We start from the raw sequence: 21,438 nt of genomic DNA, 5'->3' as shown, positions 1-21,438 counted from the left end.
TTTGAATATTAGACAGGTCCTCTGTTTGAGCATTCCTGTTTCTTTTCTTTGTTACTTTGATATTCGATTCAAAGGGCACAATACTTTTTTTTGTAGTTTATTTTCCATAGACTTTTATCTGTTGGGTGTTATTTAAATGTATTTATTGAGAATAGAACAAGCACACTTGTTTATCAAATTGATAGTAATATCTTTTTACCAACTTAAGAGAAACTTTGCACCGGTCTTGTGTTTAGGCCTGCTCATAATGCAGTGTGGCACCTTGTAACCTTCGCCTGCCATCAGTATTTGGTAATAAAGTACTCACCAGATGTAGCAAGTCATACATAACTAGATTCACAAGCAAGCCTAGTAAGGAAAGACCCTTTGGACACAGGTTGACCAGGGATAAGACACTTCTAACTGATCAGAACTTCATTGGCCATCAATGGGGTGCAGAGTAGATTGCTCTACAGGGATAAGAATAGTGGAGTCTTGTACCTAGTTAACCACTGGCAGGAATAGGAACCAGTAGAGTAAAATGGTACCATGTTATTGCCTGTATATATTGATTCCAATTCCCAGCTTGTGAGACAGATCAGGTCTGTTCATAAGATATGAAAAAAGATCTTGCTGTTGGAATGTATTATTCAATTAGCCTAAAGGAGGAATCATTTACGTCTACTTTTTCCAGGTTAAGTGCATGGTTTCACATGTGCCAGCAAATTTGTACATCACTTTCAAACTCTGTGTGTGGGTGATTTCTTGACCAGCAGCTAGCACTTGTGTAGGTGTTCTTGCTATCATTGGCTGCTTGCTTTTCTCAGTGGAAAGACAAGTAATCCCTCTACTGCATGTGCACTGCAAAGTTACTTGACTCCTCTTGGGTTCTGTGACTGTCAGTGTGGTAGCTTTTGATGATCACAGGGCAGTCTCTTTCATTTAGTTCATGTGGGGAGTTCTGTGCTCTCAGCCTGGCCTTTGTGACACAGACCATGAGAAGTACATTCAGCCATTAAAATGTCGATTTCTTTCAGAATGTAAGAGAAATCTAATGTAACTAGGGATGCAATACTGCTTGTTTACGGTAATCTGATCATCTAAAGGGCATAGTTCAGCATAAATTGCTGTCATGTAAATGAGAAGTGATAAAACTCTACAAGATTCTTGCATATAGTCCTAGAGCAGTGATTCTGCCCCTGAGGTCCGCAGACCCCTGGGGGTATATTAGCACCTGTCAAGCAGGCAGCAGGTAACACAGGGTCAGGCCATAGAAAACAGAGCAGAGGGGAAGGCAAGAGAGGGGTGGGGACTCTCCATTTCCATCCAATGCCATTTGCAGATCAATGCTGCATGTGGCTGGACATGAGGGCACTCTTAAGTATTAGCAGTGGCGTAGCTAAAGAGCTGTGGGCCCCGATGCAAGTTTTACATGGGGCCCCCCAAGCACTCTATACATAACAATTGATACAGCGCCCCAAAATCTGCCAATGGCAATTACAGTGTCAGAAGTGCAAGAATGGAATGGGGAAGTTTGTTAATGATTACCACTATTGAAAGCATCTATAGAAGTGATTATTATGAGCACAGGACCAATAGAGAGCTAATAATGCAGTTGAGGGAGGGCTCTTCGGGGCCCCTCTGGCCCAAGGGCCCCGATGCGGTCGCAACCTCTGCAACCCCTATTGCTACGCCCCTGAGTATTAGTGCTTTCAGTTTTACTGGTTTTAATTTAAAAACTTTTATAAAAGCTGTTAGGAAAGGGGGTGGGGTGTCAGCAGTACACAGGGGATCAGGGGATAGGTAGGGAAACCTACAATTTTAAAAGAAGTAATTTTTCAGTGGGCTCCTAGCTTGATTGTGTCAGCATTTGTAGAGTGACATTTGTGCAACGCAATACATCTTGTAGTGCAGGTTTTCTTTTTTTTTTTTTTTTTTTTTCCGTAGGGGTACATGCGCTGACAAGGTTAAGAACCACTGGTCTAGAGAAATGAGTCTACACTACAATATGGATTCAGGCAGGTAGCTGTTTGTATTAAATAGTAGGCTTTTCTGTAGACACACAACTTGTTATAAGATTGTCAAGCTGTAGTGTTATTATGAATATGTTGTTTTTTTGTGTGTGATGTAAAAACCTTTATAACTTGAGCACATTGTAATGCAATACTGTATTTGTGAACAGAAGAGCACATTGTTCTTAGCACACTTTAAAACCGTGCCACTATCTGTGTCTGTGAGGAGCTTTCATGTTTGGAAATGCTTAACATGGCTTCCTGAAATTTGCACACATTTTAGTGCTCATGTGCAGGTAAAAATACATTTCACTTGCTCTAGCAAAGTGTATTTTTTTTATTTTGTACATTATGTAGTAAAGTATTAGTTTTGGTTTCTAAATGGGTGGTTATGATGTATTGTAAGAAGTGGTTTTCACATATAGTGTATACACACATCCTAGATACACAAGCACAGATTTACAGTTCCCAAGTGCTGGAGAACAAGCCATCCAGCAAACCTGGCCTGGAGATCTTAGAGTACGTGAACCGAAGTGCGGGTGCACAGAATTAGATACTTGACTAAAGAGGGAAGCCTCAGGATCCTATTGAGCCCCCCCCCCCCCCACCTGCTGTGTTGTCCCTCGTTGTTGAGCGCGGCCCCCCAGAAGATTAGCGACTATGCATTGCTACTCCTAATGGGGCTGCGCATCTCTTCCTGCTCCAGCATAGGCGTGCAGTAGCCAACCCAGCCCACTCGTGCATGTGCATTAAAGGGAAGGTTCAGGGAGGGTGGGTAAAAAATAAAAATCAATTTCCACTTACCTGGGGCTTCCTCCAGCCCGTGGCAGGCAGGAGGTGCCCTCGCTGCCGCTCCGCAGGCTCCCGGTGGTCTCCGGTGGCCGACCCGACCTGGCCAGGCCGGCTGCCAGGTCGGGCTCTCCTGCGCTCCGAAGCCCGGAACTTTTGCGTCCCACGCCGGTGCTCTGACGTCATCGGACGTCCTCCGGGCTCTACTGCGCAGGCGCAGAACTACTGCGCATGCGCAGTAGAGCCCGGAGGACGTCCAATGACGTCAGCGCGCCGGCGTGGGACGCAGAAGTTCCGGGCCTTGGAGCGCAGAAGAGCCCGACCTGGCAGCCGGCCTGGCCAGGTCGGGTCGGCCACCGGGAGCCTGCGGAGCGGCGGCGAGGGCACCTCCTGCCTGCCACGGGCTGGAGGAAGCCCCAGGTAAGTGGAAATTGATTTTTATTTTTTACCCACCCTCCCTGAACCTTTCCTTTAAGCCGGAGCCATAGGCTCTATGCCACTGCACATGCGTGGGCGAGCTCATGCAGCTACTACACGGCCCCGTTTCCGGAAGAAGAGCTGCACCGGGCACTTTACAGCAGCGAGGGAAGCCTTGAAAGGATCTTGAGGCTTCCCTCTTAAGGTATCTATCTGGATTTGATCCCGAGCTTCAGCTCAGGATCACTTTAAAAATCTTGTTTCTAGCAGATTGCTAACATCTGCATCCCTTGCGGGGGTCATAGTTCATGAGGATTGCTGAAAAGTTTGTGGAAGAACAGTGTGGCTATTTTAGTCACCTGCATGCATCTGCTGTGAAAACTTTGTAACAATGCTGCATGGTGTTCAAAACACTGCACTCAACACCTTGAATCAATCCTATCTTAGATTGATTTAAGGCACAGTGGCGTAGTGGTTAGCGCTCTCGCTTCGCAGTGCTGGGTCTCCGGTTCGAGTCCCAGCCAGGTCAACATCTGCAAGGAGTTTGTATGTTCTCCCTGTGTCTGTGTGGGTTTCCTCTGGGCACTCCAGTTTCCTCCCACTTCCCAAAAACATACAGATAGGTTAATTGGCTTCCCCCTAAAATTGGCCTTGGACTGCAACACATACACTATACAATACAAACAGACATATGACTGTTTTAGAGATTAGATTGTGAGCTCCTCTGAGGGACAGTTAGTAACAAGACTATATACTCTGTACAGCGCTGCAGAAGATGTCGGCGCTATATAAATACTAAATAACTTCAAACTTCCTATAGTCCTGACTGTTTTACAAACCTGACACAGACTTTTTATGCCCCCAAACCACACCTAGATCCCAGCAGAATGATCTGAAGCCATAATCTTATGACTCCCAATGTCACTTGACATTCAGTACTCCTAGCATGGCTTACTACTAGCCATGGTTTACTGGAATCCAGGTCAGAGATGCAAATGGTTTCCACTTATCAATGGAAATTGTTTTGAGATGCAGTTCAGGGTTGTTGGGTTCTTCTGTGTTCTCAAGTTTTGGAGAAACTTTGAGTTATGCCCACATTAACTTGTTGACATCACAGAACTGAATATTATGTAATGGCATGATTCTATCAGTCACAAAGATTTAAAAACAAGTGATTGACAAGTAATGTGAGGTACAGAGCAGTGACATATTAAACATCAGGACCATAGTCAAATTATGTAAGATTTAATACTGTAAAACACAAAATGGCCACCAGAAGGATGGAATTGTTGTTTACGCTACATAGTCTCACAATCTGAAAGTTGTAACTCTATGCATTGGCCATCATTCATTTGTCTATATGTGTATATATGCTGTAAATAGATACAAAGGCTATATATTTTTGCAATGGTTTTATTTTTAGCTATTAGAATAAACATCAATAATCACATTTGGAGTATTTTCATAGATGTAGGTGTACAGTTTGAAGTAGAAAAACAATATATTGCAGTTAGTCATAGATCAACAAATCCTTAATGCACAATCCTTATTTATGTTTCTTTACATTGTCACCAATGATTCAACACAGAGTGGATGGCACTTTTCTTATTGCACCTATAGACCTAAAAGGATAGTCCCCAATCAAGCAGACATGGACGAATCCACAAATTTGAGGGGGGGGGGGTTGGGGAGACGAAGAAAAAAAAAATATGCTGATTGCTATGTGCCTTCCTCTCCCACATTCATAGACATATGCATACTCTCCACTAAGTTTATGGAATTCCTGGCATGCCTTTTTGATGGAGGGCTAATTATAAGTTGACATAGATCTACCATGTAAAGTTTATGGACACTTTTTCAGACTGAAAATAACTGAATGGTACATTTCTACCATTTGAAAAAGGGTTGGACATGATTGATTGAATATATAAAAGTGCTGTTACAACAGTCTACAGTCATTCAAAAACAATGAACTGAGCATAAGTAAGACATGCTCCAAATTGCTTCACTCAGAAGCATTATAGTAAACTAGGGTTTTTATAATTGCTAGATAAAAGTAAATATGCATATGGTAGGAAGGAAAAATAAAATACCTGAACCCCTGATGCATCTCCCTACCAGCGGGTATGTGTGACGTCACACAAGCGCGAAACACTTCAAGCGATCGCTGTACATAGTGTGGAGTCATCGGGGATCTTGAAGATCCAATCTGCCGTGATGGTGGTTATCGACACGCATTGCTAAACGCCTGTACCCACATCGCAAGATCGTGGAAATGATCACTCAAAAAATCGCTGGTTGTTGGAAAAATTGTTGGGAAAAAAACTTGAGCGTACTGCGCATAAAACAGAATAGCGGCTATGCGCAGTACATACACTAGAGTGTCAGATTCATGAAGGGAATTTGTGGACGAACACACTATGGCAAAGGTGCAGCTTAGGCCAGGCGAGCCAAGTGGCCACTTGGGACCTCATCCACTGCCAGAGCTGCCTAGTCTGTGACTTGTATAGCTGCTACTGCCTCCCTGCCACTAATGCACAAACCTGGTATCAGCTGCAATTTGAAGAGTGAAGAGCGGTACAGCGACCACTGAGTACACTCCAGATATGTGAAGTGAGGTCATTGCTCATTTCCTGCATTTGAAGTGTGCTGCAGAGTCACTGCATGCTGCTCTTCACCCTTCACATCGCCATGTTCCCAGTAGGGTTCAGAAGAACCAGATATAAAGGGCCTACTTGGCTCCACCTCCTGAACGAAGAAGCTTAGTGCAAATGTGCTAAAGCAGTGTTTCTCAACATTTTATTGGTATGTACCCCATTTAAAACCCTGTACTCACCAAGTACCCCCTAGCATAGTAAACCTTATCACAAGTACCCCTTGACAAATGTATATTTAATCATAGTACATAATTGGTTCTAAACAATTTCCAAGCATTTACTATTGCTTTTAATTATCTAAAATACTAATTTGGTGTTTCAAATAAGATTTATCATTTTCTAAAAATCTAAATTTGTTGTTCTTGGTTGAGTATATCAAGCCTGAGTACCCGCTGGAACCATCAGAAGTACCCCCTGGGGTACGCGTACCAGATGTTGAGAACCTAGGTGCTAAAGAACTTCTTTCAAGTTTGTAAGCTTACAGGGGGGCAGAAACGAGCCAATTTACGAACGCCATTTTAAAGCTGTACTCCAGGTATAACAATTATATAAAAAAAAATCCTAATTGAATACAGTAATTCACTCAGTAAAAAATATTTAAAGTCCATTTACATGGTAAGATACATGACACTCTATTGAGCTAGTACTGATTAATGCAGCCTAGGACTATGGTACTTCTTCTGTCTGTCCTGGCTGCAATAGTCTCAGGTAGTTTATGCATCATAGCTCTCCGCCTAGAATTGGCCTACAGAAACCATAACGCGCTACCTAATAGTGGTCTTCAGGAAAGCAGACCACCAGAAGAGGCACCACCTAAAAATACTACATTGCAGCTGAGAACACTGGTAAGGGATGGGGCTTATGTAAAAGTTGGCACATTCCTAAGATTAAGCATTGAATTTTAAAGGGACATTCGTTGCTTTTCTATATATAGACAGTAAAAGTACATCATAATGTCTCATCACCTCATTTAATCCTTGCTCGATGGTACACATGGGTTGGACATGATGTATGCTGAGCCTATCTGGCTTTACTGCACTGTATAGCTTAGTTAGAGGGGAGAGTATAATGGGGCTCCTCAGTATGCTGCTATTTGATACTGTCCTGTTGGAGAGTTGTGGGAGGGGATTTGCCCAAGTCGTCATTCTCCATTACGGGATAGGAAAAAAAAAAATGGATGGCACAGATGTTTGTTGCTGATCTGTCTTGCTGATCTGTGGCTGTCTGAACCAAATACATTTTTTTTTTTTTATGACAAGTTAGTCCCACAGTTGAATGCTTGAAATACAGCATATGAGAAATTAAGGGGGAGCTAGATGCGTGCCTCAATACTTTAAAGCTTCTGGGTGGTCCCTTTTCCTCTACTGGCCGCGCACCAGACCGAGCATGTGTAATTAAGGTCCACACATGCCCATTACAATGACGCCTCTTGTGCATTTTTGTTCCTCCTTGCACAAGTGTTATGTTCTATAGGGCATACAGGACACACATGCATGCCCAGTCCAGATGCAATTGTCCACAGCCCAGAGCATGGGCAGAAGATGGAGAAGAACCCTGCGCTGAACCATCCAGAGACTTTCAACTACAAGGTAAGTATCTAGCTTTCCCACATTCCCGCCACTAGTTTTAACATCTGGAATTTATTTTTAGTTCAGGCAGACCACTAAATGCAGAGCTAAAATACAGCTTACCAGCATTTGAAAGGAACCAGTCATAAGATTTGTAATTCTGTCCAGACCAATGTGCTTATCCACTTTGGGCTCCCCCTTCACTTATATAGTGGTTGAGCCCACAGTATTGTCCTGCATTGAATTTAGAAAATAACTACATGAAGGTAGCAGTTTCCAGCTCCTACTTCGTAACATGGAATGCAGATGCTACAATTGTTCTCAAGGTCTAGAGATGATGTGACCCAGATACACCTGCTTGTTACCGTTTATTTACAAGACGTGGTCACATTACAGCCTTTGAAGAAGGGCGCAGCTTTTCTTTTCTCTCTCCTTTAACATTCTGATTTTATTGTATTACTGCTGCTATTGTATTACAAATTCAGAAGATGTGCCAGTTTGTTTTACAAGTATGAGGGCCCCATGGCCACCTTTTCTGCCACTGTCATTGGGTGTAATACGAGATGTCACAATGATGATCTTTTTAAATACAGACAATACACTGGTGTAAAAAGGCATCCATTGTTCTAATACTAGTTAGCACAACCTCTATAACGTTCAATATATGAGACAAACTGTATCTGTGTGTGCACTTGTAGCATACAGAAAGGTCAAGTACTGAATGCTAGTTTTGGTGCAAATAAAAAGTATCACATTCAATACTCAACCTGTTTTTGTTATACTGTAAGTTAAAAATACAAAACAATACATCACTACTTTTAGGTGTGTGTGTGTATATATAATGCAAACAGTAAGGCCACATTCACATTGGCCATTGCCTTCCCTGTGAAAGCAGGAATGCAATGGATCAGGACAGCGGCGCCGCACATTATCCGTGTGTTGTCTGATACAGTGAAGCATACAGTCAATGTGTGTTTCACCCTTACTGTTAAACCTGCACGTTTAGCGGTAATGTACTGCAACCTGTTATACTGCACATTGCATAGGTAGTGCATTGCAGTGCGGTAAGCCGCTTTACAAAGTGGCCATTACACCACACTGCACCACCGTAAACATGGCTTTAGATCAAACCATATTTCTATGAAAGCCCAACTACAGTAAAAAAAAGTCGAAATGGATTAGAAACTTATTTTGGATTATTTTTTTTTTTTCCTGTCCTTGACCCTATCCGTGAGTTTCCTGAACTTCCTGTCCTTGCTAAAGGTAGTTATATCCAACATTGACTGAGGTTGCAATACATGAAAACCTTTTTTTTAACAGAGCAGGTCAGAGGGAGAATCTAAGTGAGATTTTTGCTGCTCCTCATTCCCTGTCCCATCATAGGTCATATATTAAAGCCACGGAGGTCTCGGGGACAGAAAGGAGTCTACCCATTTGGGGCATAGACAAATACAAATATCCAAAAGAAGTTCTTTACACATTACCCAAACCTATCATATCGTTCTTGGAGTTGAGACTTGATGAGAGCATTCAGAAAAACAGATGTAATTTTTGTTATTTTGATGTTCGGCATTGGCTTGTTTAAAGCTAAGCACAGACATATGGGAGACGTGTAAATATTCTAAAGGTACAATTGGATAGCAGGTGACCAGAAATTGCCTAACTTATTTATATGAAACTTTATATGAAACTCCCAAGCTACGCAATTTTCAGATCAGCAACAATCATTGGGTTCCACATTTCAGCTATTGTTCCTATTTAAATACTGTAACTCCCAATGTATTTGGTATAAATATGCTATATGGTAATTGTCAATATGATGTTCCTCTTTTTTGCAGGTTTTGAAGATGTACGACATGACTTGAATATTGTTTATATAATTCACCCAACTTTTGCTATACTAGAAATAACCAGATCTGTTGTCTCATTGGTGCACATTTTAATAGAGAATATTTTACTTGTTTTTATAATCTAAAGTAAATGTGAGGCTTCTGTAAATGGAAATAATCCAATGTTTTTAATAAAGTTATTCAAATAAACCTGTTGTTCATAGAGTAACTAATTGTGCTGGTTTTAACAAATCTACATATTACTCCACTTTGGCTACCCATGTTGATTTATAAAGGACACCACAAGTGAGGGATATGGAGGCTTACCTATTTATGTCATCTGCCTTTTTAATATTTTAGCCATAGAACCTGAGAAAACATAAGTCAAACTTCAGTCTAAACCAGGCATGGGCAAACTTGGTTCTCCAGCTGTTGAGGAACTACAAGTCCCACAATGCATTGCAGTAGTCTGACAGCTACAGTCATGACTCATAAAGGCAAATGCATTGTGGGATTTGTAGTTCCTTAACAGCTGGAGGGCCAAGTTTGACCATGCCTGGTCTAAACTCTGATCTGCATACTTGGTTTCAGGTGGGTGATTTAGACACTGCTGATGCATGAAAGATCCGCAGGACTGCCAGGTAACTGGTGTTAGTTGAAAGAAAATACATTAGGCAGCCTCCATATACCGCTCGCTTCAGCTGCCTTAAAGTGCATGTGCGCTCAGGAAACTTGTTCCACACATGCCTTTTGTTTGCATAGCTAAAGCTTTGTTCAATAGTACCGTAGTTCCTCCTTTTTATCTTTCTAGACTCTGGCATTCACAGTATTGCCAAGCCCTGGCAGGGGAGCAGCAGAGGCAGTGATAGTATTAGGCCGATAAATGGGTGGATTCCTGGTTGTGTTAATTATGAAGCAGTGCCACTCGGGTATTGCAAAATTGTAAACTGCATTTATTAGACAAAACTATTAACTGACAGCCAACCAATTTAAAATCGGACCAAGTGGCGCACTCCCATACACCCCGCATACAATCTCTCAGGGCTGGTTCACACTGGCAATCACTAAACGCAAGCATAATTGCCTAGTGATTTTGTGAATTTTTTTTCTAGCGATGTGGTTTTTTTTTTTGTCCAGTACAAAAGCGATTTCTGAGCGATTAGAGTGTAGCAATCAGCCAATGATTGGTGAGTAGTAGTAGTTTTTTATGGGAAAAGTGCTCAAAAATCGCTGCCCTTAAAAAAAAATAAAAAGCGATTTTGAAGTGATTCTATACTTCTAATGGAAGTGCTATCTCTTCAAAAATGCTGCATGCACTGCGTTTGCGATTCCTAAAATCGCAATAATGAGAACTCCATTAAAATACATTTCTATAGCGCTTGTCAGCCATCCGAAACGCTGCCAAAATCGCTAGAAAAGCACCCAGTGTGAACTAGCCCTAATCCACCCAATCTGGTACCGGTAACATTCACCATATATCTTCAGAGAGGGGGAGAGTTAAAGTCTCATGCAGCAGCGTGAATTAGTGTGTTCGCCTCTTCAGCTTGCAAGCATTAGTTATAGGTAGATGCCAATCTTCAGCAATGTCGTCTCAATCAGTCCTACAGCCAGAGACTTCCATCCTTCAGTGGTCAAAATTCAGAGGTATGCTGTAAGGATGGCTAGGCATCAGAGGCAGGTGTCACAGCTCAACCCCATCTAGTAGCAATCACGGGGGAGCCGCAACCCTCACCACGCTAAACTTGTTACCGATGGCCAGAGCGTCACCTGGATCATGTCATACTGGCCCGCCCACCATTGACCTTCCCACTAAGTAATAAGGTTTTGCCCAGATGAGGGTTCTAAGTGACCACAGATCTTCACCAATAACGACCCTAGGGAAGGGGTTGCCCAGGACTTAGCAGCCTAGTGCCCACCAAGTTGCAAACTGGGATCACCCCATTAGTGGTTGAGAGAACTTGTACCACAATGTGAAAAGTAAGTGCCTGTTCAGACTATGCGCGTTCCTAGCCGGTTTCAGGGAACGCGTACGGGTACCAAAAACGCATAGAAACGGCTCATAATGCTTTTGAATGGGCTAGTTCACAACACATGTATGCGTATGAGACGCATACGTTTCTTATCCGCATTGCTGCACGCAGTTCTGTGCGTCATGCATAGAAACGGACGCAAAAAGTCTATGGACACGTAAAATGTACTATTGCGGTTTTAGCGTATGTTTCCCTCTGCGGTTCCCACAATTCTTTTTTTTTTTTTTTCCCCTGGGTCACGTGTGTTTGTGCAAAACGCAATAGAAAACGCATTAGAACGCAAGAAAACGCATGCGTTTTTCAACTTGCGTTTCTTTGATTTTATACGCGTTCTTCATACGCTGACAGTCTGAACAGGCCCTAAGAACTAGTTGGATTGTTGGCAGGCAGTAGACACGATAGGTCATTAAACCATCCGGCGTCGGTGGCAGGCAAGAATAATCATATAAGTAATCCGAGGTCAGTGCTGGTGGCAGGTAGGCTTGATCATGAAGACCGTCCGGTATCGAGGCAGGCAGCAGAAAGGTGAAATCCAGTAGTCGGGCCAAGAGTCGGGGCAAGTGGCAATCAATCAGGTTGAGTAAATGGGCTGTCAAACTGAAGGGATCAAGATTGAGGATAGTAAGACAAAGCAGGTCTATAACTGGCAGACAGGAACAAGTGCAGGGTAGGCCAAAGGCACATGTACGGTCAGGTGTAACCACTATCTTGTGAACATTACTAAGTGGTTGTACAATCGCGTGCACCAAAACTTGCACATGCGTGTGCAAAGTTCTATGCCACCACGCACAATCTGCATACCCCCACCATTGTCATCAAACCACGGCCTGCAGCGTGCATGGAAAGGACAGGATGTCAGGACAAGGACACAGGTATTAAACAGCTTTTCAGCATCTTATCCTTCTGGTGCTCAGTAACCCCTGCCTGCATTGGGGAGGGGGGGGGGGGGAGGAATAGAGAGAGAGCGCAGCCCCTGTAAACAAAGGCATCAGATTTTGTAATGAAGGCCACCGAGATGAAAAATTACAGTGTAGGCTGTTAGCCAGGTATGTAGGATATAGCCTAAATGTGTTCAACTGGATGGAAGTTTAATTTAGACTTGCATTAAGCTAAATTCTTAATACAATACAAGTAACTGCCTTTCAAAAAAAGCGGCAATACACACTCCTTATTTACTCAAAGAAATTCACTGGCCTGTAGTTAGTGGACCTAACATGAAAATAAACTGAAATCCTAAACGGGGCATTACTGTAGTTCCATGTAGTCTCTACGACAGGTGGACATTTACCCATCCAAACGGTAAAGTCTCCTACTGATACTAGGTAATATTCTAAATACTGTAGGTAGGAGGTGGTATTTAAATTGCATTCTGCTCTTCCTGTCCCAAGGAATGGGTGGGGTAATCTGGTTGACCTGTCGTGGAGGACTATGTAGAAATCCAATTACTGGTAAGAGTAATTATTGGCCTACTGTAGTCCCATATACTGTACCCAATTTGGTTTAAAATCTAATTTTAGAAGATTGGACGGTCGAGCTGGCATATATTGCTGCAGTTTTAATTTATTATATTAATATAAAGTAATGTTAACTGACTGAACATCTTATTAACTGCTGAAAATGTTTTCACAGCCAAACAAGAGTTAATTACCTAATAACTATCTGACACTTTTATATTTAGAGAATTTGTGATTTTCAGCCTGTGAATATTAAAGGGACTCTGTAACAAAAATGTCATTGTGTTTTCTACCATCCTACAGGTTCCTAAACCTATTATAATGTGCTCTGGCTTACTGCAGCACTTTCTATCACCATCTCTAATAAATCAGCTTATCTTTCCCCTGTAGGACTTGTTGTCCTGTGTCTGGAAGGCTGCCAACTCTTCAGTGTGATCTGCTATGCATGCCCCCTCTATGCACACTTCCCTGTGTGTGTTATTTACATTAGCCAGCTTTTCTCTGCTCTTTTATCTTTTACAAGCTGGATAAATCCTCTGTTCACATACTGATGAGTCATATACTGCAGAATTACAGACAACCGGGCAGAGCTGTCTGCAAGAAGAAACAATCAGCTTGTAACTCTTCAGTGAGCTGCAGGGGGAAAGAAACACACAAATGATCTCTTGAGATTCAAAAGGAAGGCTGTATACAGCCTGATTGTGTATGGATGTATTTTCTATGTGTGGACATACTGTACATCAACCTACTTCCTGTTTTGGTGGCCAATTTGTTTGTTTACAAACAAACTTTTTAAAACTGTTTTTGACTACTTTTAATGCGGCGGGGAGCGGCGAAATTGTGACAGAGGGAAATAGGAGATGTCCCCTAACACACTTGTATGTTTACTTTTGTGTGATTTTTAACAATACAGATTCTCTTTAAGCCTTATGTTGGCAGATAAAAGGGGAATACAAAGGATTTTGTACTCCATACACGTTTTTATCTTATCAGGCTGCATATCCCTTCAGATATACGTAAGGCCTTGAAGAAAGAGGAGAAGCGGGCACTGCTGCGTAAAATCCCTTTATTGTGGCCGGGTTACAGAGTGGTTGCAGTGGGGGGAGAGGGTTGCCTGACAGCTGTTTCGCAGGTATGCAACCTGCTTCTCTAGCCTCTGAAGAAGCAGGTTGCATACCTGCAAAACAGCTGTCAGGCAACCCTCTCCCCCCACTGCAACCACTCTGTAACCCGGCCACAATAAAGGGATTTTACGCAGCAGTGCCCGCTTCTCCTCTTTCTTCAAGACGCTTCTGTAATCGGTGCACGTTGCAGGTAAACCCATCTGAGGCCGTTCCATCCCTGCCGCATACTGGTGCCAGTTTTTTCTGTTTTCTTTCCTCAAGTAGATATACGTAAGGCAGAAGGATAAAAGGAGAAAGATTCAAGAGGTAACATCTAGCAGGAAGCATTTGTCAAGCAAATGTGCAACTGAATCAGGTTCGTTTTTAATAGAGAATCAATCATTGCTACATTGTTATCAAAAGGCTTGCAGTGTTTATTTCCTGCCTTTGTGACCAATGCAATAAGTGTAAACCTCTGGCACAAATTAGCAACGAACATGAACAATCACATTTTTTTAAAATAAGACTACCACAGCATATCTTGTTTGAATATAGAGCTATTCTGTAGAGAGATTTGATTCAAGCTGTCCTGTGCAGGGGCGCAACTAGAAATCACTGCCCCCCCCCCGCGAATGTTTGAATGCCCCCCCTAAAACACAAACAAACAAAAAAACAAATTGGAAAGGCAGGCCATCCGCCTGTCGTCCAACCGGCCCTATAACAGTTAATTGAATATTTTGGTTGCATCGATTTTTTTTTTTCTTTTTACAAAACTCTAGGTAATACAGAAAAAAAAAAAAATCTATCAGCACCTGCAATCGGCTAGGACACCCCAGTTATACTTTGGGGAGATGGGGCAGGTTTAAATGAAAAAAAGTTAACTTATGGTGATACACTTGGATGGAAGCAAGAGGCGACGTAAAAAAAAATATTCTAATGAGAAAAAGGCACAAAACTTTTTTTATTCAACGTTAAAACAAATTCGAAAGAAAGCTACAGCCCGTTCTTATTGCCAGTTGCCAGCAGAGGTCGCCACATCCTTACAGTGTGCGCTAGTAGCTGCGCTATGAACCTGAAACGGATCCGTACTTCTCACTTCCGTGCATTGACGTCAATGGTCGCCTTCTCTCCGCCTTCTCTCGCGGGAGTGACGTGCAGAATGTGGCTGTCAATCATAGCATGTCCTCTGCAGCGGCTCCACTGATTGGTTTTCATTAGCAAGTCGTCCCCTAATTGGCAAGCAAGATGGCGGGGGCTGTTTTTGTGCTTTGAACTAGGCCGTCGAGCGCCGCCGTGCGGATTTGTCGCGCTGTGTCTTCTCCGTGTCCTGTGCTCGGGCATGTGGCTGGTGTGAGAGAAGCGTGCTTGCGAGCCGGAGCCTCGCTGTGGTAAATGTAGCCGGTGTCTGCCACATCCTTACAGCACGGGAGGAGGTGACGGAGCGAATTACGTAGCTAGCGGCCTGGGACTGGCTGACATCTTGCTGGTGAGTGCCGTGCGGCCTGCTCAGGCGCTGTGTGTGTACGTGTGTGTGTCCGCCCCCTCCCCGGCCTATGCCGTGTACCCTGCCTATGTGTCCCCCTAGTCACAGCAATGGCTGCTCCCTCTCTGCTCTTCCTGTAGCATAGACAGCACTGTGGCTGCTAGGTGCTCCATACTACACGAGTGACTCACGCTCAACAACATGAAACGCTGACGAGTGCCACATAGCGTTTATTCACCTGACCTATGGAATGGTCTCTAATGCCTGGATTTAATACAGGATGTGTGTTATCATTTACAAGCATCGAATGTATTCCTCCTCCCTTTCCCAAATTGTGTGGGTAAAATATGGTTTCTGTAGGTGTTCTATTTGAGTGTGTGGAAATAAGGCCTTTGCAATAAAATATATATTCAATCAATCAGTGTGTCCAGTTTAGGCGTTCCCGTTTGTTTTAGCTTTTAGGCTGTGTTTAGATGGCTGGTTGCTCAGCGTCAGCCATGTGTTTAGGCTTCACAAGTATTGTGTGAAATCTCCATTCATGGTGATGATTTAGTACACAGCAGAAGCCTTTGGGTAATGTGTAACTGTTGGGCATAAAATAAAAAATCAATCCATTATTTTAATCTGGTAAACAAGTAATAAGGATGCTAACCAGGCAATCCTAAAGTTAAAATCACTCTTACTTTTCTGGTTGATAAATGATTCCCCAGTTTACCTGACTATTATTTGGTACACAAAAAGGAAGTTGCAGGGCATGCTGGGTTGTCCTTTTTTGCTTCTCTATTTCCCCTCAGATTTAACTAATGCAGTCTGATTTGCTGAAACCTCTTACCCTCCTGGTTTCCTCTACCACACCTCTGTTTCTCTCTGGCCAATATTTCTCATGCTGAGACAATTCACTTTTTATAGTGAAGTGTGGGCAAAGCAGGCAGAGGAGAGTAGGGCAGGAAGTGACATCAGGATTGGCTTCAAGATAGCCACAGTTTTATAATGGGAAATGCGAAGAAGGATTTTTTTACTGTAGGAAAATCACTAAAATCAAAACATGGACAGTGCAATACATATGTAAGTAGAGCAAGTATTTATCTACTTATTTATGTGGTTTATTTTTTCTGAGATAGTATGGCTGACAGCTCCTCTTTAAAGCGGAACTGAGATGAAAAACTAACTATTATTATTATTATTTATTGTATTTATAAAGCGCCAACATATTACGCAGCGCTGGGCAATAAATATATACAAGGATGACATACATAGGGTTATACACATAGAACAAAGTTATACATGCAAATTGTACAAAATACATGATCATGCAATGTGGGCTGCTTAGGTAGGCCCAGTAATACAAGTACAGGCTGTCATAGGACAGGAGCACATGATCCTGTAGATTACACTAGGGAGTGGAGGACCCTGCCAGAGGCTTACAATCTAAAGGGAGGGGTGGAAACACTAGGTGGGGCTGTTAAATATTCCTTAGAGAGTTACTGTGTGGTACTAGGTGGGTAGGCCATCATAAAGAGGTGGGTTTTGAGGGCTTGCTTGAATGTGTTGAAAGAGGGAGCAAGTCTGATGGGTGGTGGAAGGGCATTCCAGAGGGTGGGGGCATCTTTTGAGAAATCCTGCAGGCGGGCATGGGAGTGTGAAATGCGTGGGGTGGTGAGGCGAAGGTCATTGGAGGAACGGAGGGGGCGACCTGGTGTATACCTGTGAACAAACTCCAAGATGTAGGTAGGGCAGGTTTTGTGCACAGATTTATACGCCAGGCCTAGAATCTTGAAACTTATCCTGAAACGGATAGGGAGCCAGTGCAGGGATTCACAAAGGGGAGATGTGGATGCAGAGCGGTGCGAAGAATGGATGAGTCTTGCAGCCGCGTTCATCACTGATTGAAGGGGGGCAGTGCGTTTCAGGGGGAGGCCAGAAAGGAGGGAGTTACAGTAATCAAGGCGGGAGATGATGAGGGCATGGATGAGCAGTTTGGTCGTGTCCGGGGTTAAGAAGGGGCGGATCTTGGAGATGTTACGGAGGTGGAAATTGCAGGCTCTGGTGATGTTTTGTATGTGTGGGATGAAGGAGAGGTCAGAGTCCAAGGTGACACCCAGACAGCGGGCCTGGGAGGTAGGGAGAATGGTTGTGTTGTCGATTGTGAAGTGGAAATCTGGGAGGGGTGCAGCAGCATGGGGTGGAAAGATCAGGAGCTCAGTTTTGTCAAGGTTAAGCTTTAGGAACCTAGCTGACATCCAGGAGGAAATTGCTGAGAGACACAAGGAGACCTTGTTTATGGTGGTGGATGAGAGATCGGGGGTATGGAGGTAAATCTGAGTGTCATCTGCATAAAGGTGGTAATTGAAGCCCAGGGAGGAGATAAGCTTGCCAATTGAGGAAGTGTATGTGGAGAAAAGAAGGGGGCCTAGAACAGAGCCCTGGGGGACCCCAACTGAGAGGGGGGCAGGGTTTGAGGAGGAGCCATTGAAGAAAGTGGTGAAGGAGCGATTGGATAGATAGGAGGAGATCCAGGCCAACTACAACAAGTAACTTGTCTATATATCTTATCTAAAGTTTAGATAGTTTACACAGCAAATCTAGCTGCAAACAGCATTAATAGAAAATTATTATTTCTTCCTGTGATACAATGACAGCAGCCATGTTGTTTGTAAACATTACAGAGGCAGGCTTATCTGTATCTTAACCACTTCGGGACCGGCCGCCTATTGCGGCTCCTTAGCAGCATAGGGGGCGATATACAGAACAATCGCTCGCGTTCCCATGCCTGTCGGCCGGCGACGGCGAAACCGGAAGTCGTCGCCGGCGGGTCCAGAGGCATCGGAGCGGAGCTGCGAGGGCACCGATCGGCTGCAGGGGGCTGAGGGAAGCCCCAGGTGAGTTCATCTCTTTTTTTTTTTTTTTTATGGCTTTAGGTTCACTTTAAGGACCAGGGCATTTTGCGGTGAAGGGGGGTGCGCGCTTTTGGGGGGGGGGGGGGGGGTCAGGCGGGCGGCCGGATCCCCTCTGTGGCTGGCTGGGTAGTGTCACCCCCCCCCCCCCCCCCCCCCCCATGGTCGCAAGTGTCTGTAGCTGGCAGCCATCACTTACCTTCCAGGCTCCAGCGATGAGCCGCAGTAACCCCTTTCTTCTCCGGCCGGCATCTCTGTTCCATATGACGCTCAGGTCGGGTCGCAGCTTGATGACATCATCAAGCCGGGACCCGGCGCTGACGTCAGGCGGAGCAGAGATGCCGGCCAGAGCAGAGGGGGCGCCGATCGTCGCTGGAACGGCAGGGAGGTGAGTGAATCCTTCTTTTTCCCCCCTGCCGCCACCGCTGTCAAAGTGATCACTACGATCTGACGGCGATCGTAGTGATCAGCAGCCATACGCGATGGCTGCTGATCACTAGGGGGAGATGCCAGCTGTCATATGACAGCTTAATCTCCCCCTCCGGGTGCGCACGATCACGTCGGGAGTGGTTCTTTAGCGCGGCTGTTGAATCAACGTCCGGTCAGAACGCTACCACCACCTGCCGGACGTTGATTCAACCTGCGGCGGTCCCCAATAGGTTAAGCACTCAGCCTGTGAAAAAAAATAATAATCTCCCCCTCCTCCGCCTCTGAAATCAATGGCTAGTAACACCTCCTCCTCCTGCCCAGACTGAGCTCCCATGAGCCCTTGCTACTGCCAAGGCTCTCTGAAAACCTGTGGGTGTGGTTTATTTAGTTTATAGGGAATTAGAGTATTATTATTTATTTTATTTATTTATAAAGCGCCAACATATTCCGTGGCGCTGTACAATGTAAGAAAACAAACAAGGGATACTTAATGATACAATGATATACATCAAATGTGGACACTGATACAAGATACAGCACTGCTGATTACAATTTGATTTAACATAATGACTAAAATGTATAAATGTCTAACAGAGTGCAAGCAATTAAATTAATAACATTCCATGACACAAAAGGGTGAGAGCCCTGCCCTTGCGAGCTTACAATCTAAAGGAATGGGGTGGAAACAAGAGGTGGGGAAGTATACAGTATATGTACAGGCAGTGCGTAATTAGGTTATTTAGTGGGTGCATGGCCTAAGCTAGAGAATATGCTTGTCGGAAAAGGTGGGTTTTGAGGGAGCGTTTAAAGATTTCAAAGGTGGGAGAGTGGCGGATGTGTTGTGGAAGGGCATTCCAGAGGAGGGGTGAGGCACGTGAGAAGAGTATTAAAACAAAGTATTTGGCTTGAGGAATGCCCTATAAACAATAGGAAAGGAACACAATTATGCAATGAGTAAAAGTTCACCTCGGATCCACTTTAACGCAAATGCAGCATGCATTGTTTTGGTATCGTGAAATGCAGCAAAACAACCCCATTAATGTACAATTAAATATCTCTAGATTTAATAACCTGCCTGGCGTTCTGATTCCCGCGGCCCTGAGGCCGCGGGGACGTTTTTTTGCACTTTTTTTGTTTCATGTAGCTAGCCTAGCGCTAGCTACATGATTCCCCCTCCCTGCGGCGTCCCTCCTGTCCTCCGATCGCCGCTGAAGCAATGGCCCGTCCGGAAATCCCATTCTGAACGGGATTTCCTTGAGGGCTTCCCCCGTCTCCATGGCGACGAACATCGTGACGTCACAGGGAGACCAGATCCACCCCTCAGCGCTGCCTGGCACTGATTTGCCAGGCAGCGCACGGGGTCTCGGCTGGGGGGGGGGCCTGTATCGCGGCAGATCGGCGGTGATCAGGTAAGACACGCAGCAAGCAAAGTGCTTGCTGCGTGTTTAAAAAAATATATATTCAAATCGGCCCAGCCTGAGCGGTGACCTCTGGCGTCTCTGGACGAGCCTAGCTTGTCCAAAACGCTAGGGAGGTTAAGTATTATAATGCCTGTGTTGGATATATCTAGTTTGGGGGGACCCAGAAGGAAACCTCATAGGTAACAGTTTTCCAATCACAGCACCAAAGTGTTGTGATTAGCTGAATAGTGTGGGCGTAGTTTACTACAACCGATCTAGAAACTAGCATTTTGAGAGGGTGCTGGGCACTAGTCTACTTTACGGGACCCACCAGAAATCTTCATAGGGAGCATTTCTCGGAGCACAGTAATCTCTACAGCTGTAAGTGTTGTGATTGGCCAAATAGCGTGGGCATAGTTTTACAACAACCTATGTGAAACTTAGCAGATCAAGAGGGTGCCATCCACCCAATCACATTAACTATATTTTCCTATGAGGTTTCCTGAAAAATTAACTATAACAAGTAACTTGTCTATATATCTTATCTAAAGTTTAGATAGTTTACACAGCAAATCTAGCTGCACACAGCTTTATTAGAAAATTATTATTTCTTCATCTGATACGATGACAGCAGCCATGTTGTTTGTAAACTTTACACAGAGGCAGGCTTATCTGAATCTTGAGCAAAAAACCTAATCCCCCTCCTCCTCCCCTCTGCCTCTGAAATCTCTGGCTAGTAATACCTCCCCTTCCTCCTGCCCAGACTGAGCTCCCATGAGCCCTTGCTACTGTCTGAAAGTGCCTTGGCTCTCTGAAAACCTGTGAGAGTGGCTTGTTTATAGGGAATTAGAGTATCAAAACAAAAAAAGTATTTGGCTTGAGGAATGCCCTATAAACAATAGGAAAGGAACACAATTGTGCAATGAGTAAAAGTTCATCTCTGATCCACTTCAAAGGGAACCTTAACCGTGGGCCCAAAAAAAAATTCACTTACCTGGGGCTTTCCCAGTCATGCGGACGAGCTTTACGACGGGGAATCCGGAAGAAGAGGACGCTTTGCCGGAGGACGACTGGCGGTCGGCCGAAAACAAAACTTAGCCACGGAGGGAGACCGGAGGGCACCGAAGGACCGGCGCGGGCACAGGACGGCTGCAGGAGGCTTGGGAAAGCCCCAGGTAAGTGAATTTTTTTTTTGGGCCCACAGTTAAGGTTCCCTTTAAGGAGAATCTGTACTGTGAAAATCTTTCATAAACGTACCAGCCTGTTTGTTGTCTTCTCCTAGCTCCCTCTGTGATATTTTTGCTGCTCCCTGGTCGCTGCTTTCTTGGTGATAAAATCACTATTTTATTCATTGTTTTTGTAAACAATGAAGATGGTTGCCAGGAAATACATCA

The 21,438-nt window shown here is 44.1% G+C and overlaps 2 protein-coding genes across 3 annotated transcripts in view; both read left to right on the top strand.

Annotated features, from left to right (window-relative positions):
- SLC38A1 (solute carrier family 38 member 1) overlaps positions 1 to 9,405 on the top strand; it is an 87,083-nt gene extending 77,678 nt beyond the window's left edge. For both annotated transcript variants that reach the window (XM_068276593.1, XM_068276592.1), the window contains exon 17: positions 9,261 to 9,405. The gene's annotated coding sequence lies outside the window, so the exon portion shown is untranslated. The remainder of the gene's footprint in view (positions 1 to 9,260) is intronic.
- Positions 9,406 to 14,988: 5,583 nt separating this feature from the next.
- SCAF11 (SR-related CTD associated factor 11) overlaps positions 14,989 to 21,438 on the top strand; it is a 135,252-nt gene continuing 128,802 nt past the window's right edge. Inside the window, exon 1 of the mRNA XM_068276591.1 lies at positions 14,989 to 15,324. The gene's annotated coding sequence lies outside the window, so the exon portion shown is untranslated. The remainder of the gene's footprint in view (positions 15,325 to 21,438) is intronic.

The sequence above is a fragment of the Hyperolius riggenbachi genome, chromosome 3 (genome assembly GCF_040937935.1).
Source record: "Hyperolius riggenbachi isolate aHypRig1 chromosome 3, aHypRig1.pri, whole genome shotgun sequence".
Taxonomy (NCBI): Eukaryota; Metazoa; Chordata; class Amphibia; order Anura; family Hyperoliidae; genus Hyperolius; species Hyperolius riggenbachi.
This window is presented reverse-complemented; position numbering and strand designations above follow the sequence as displayed.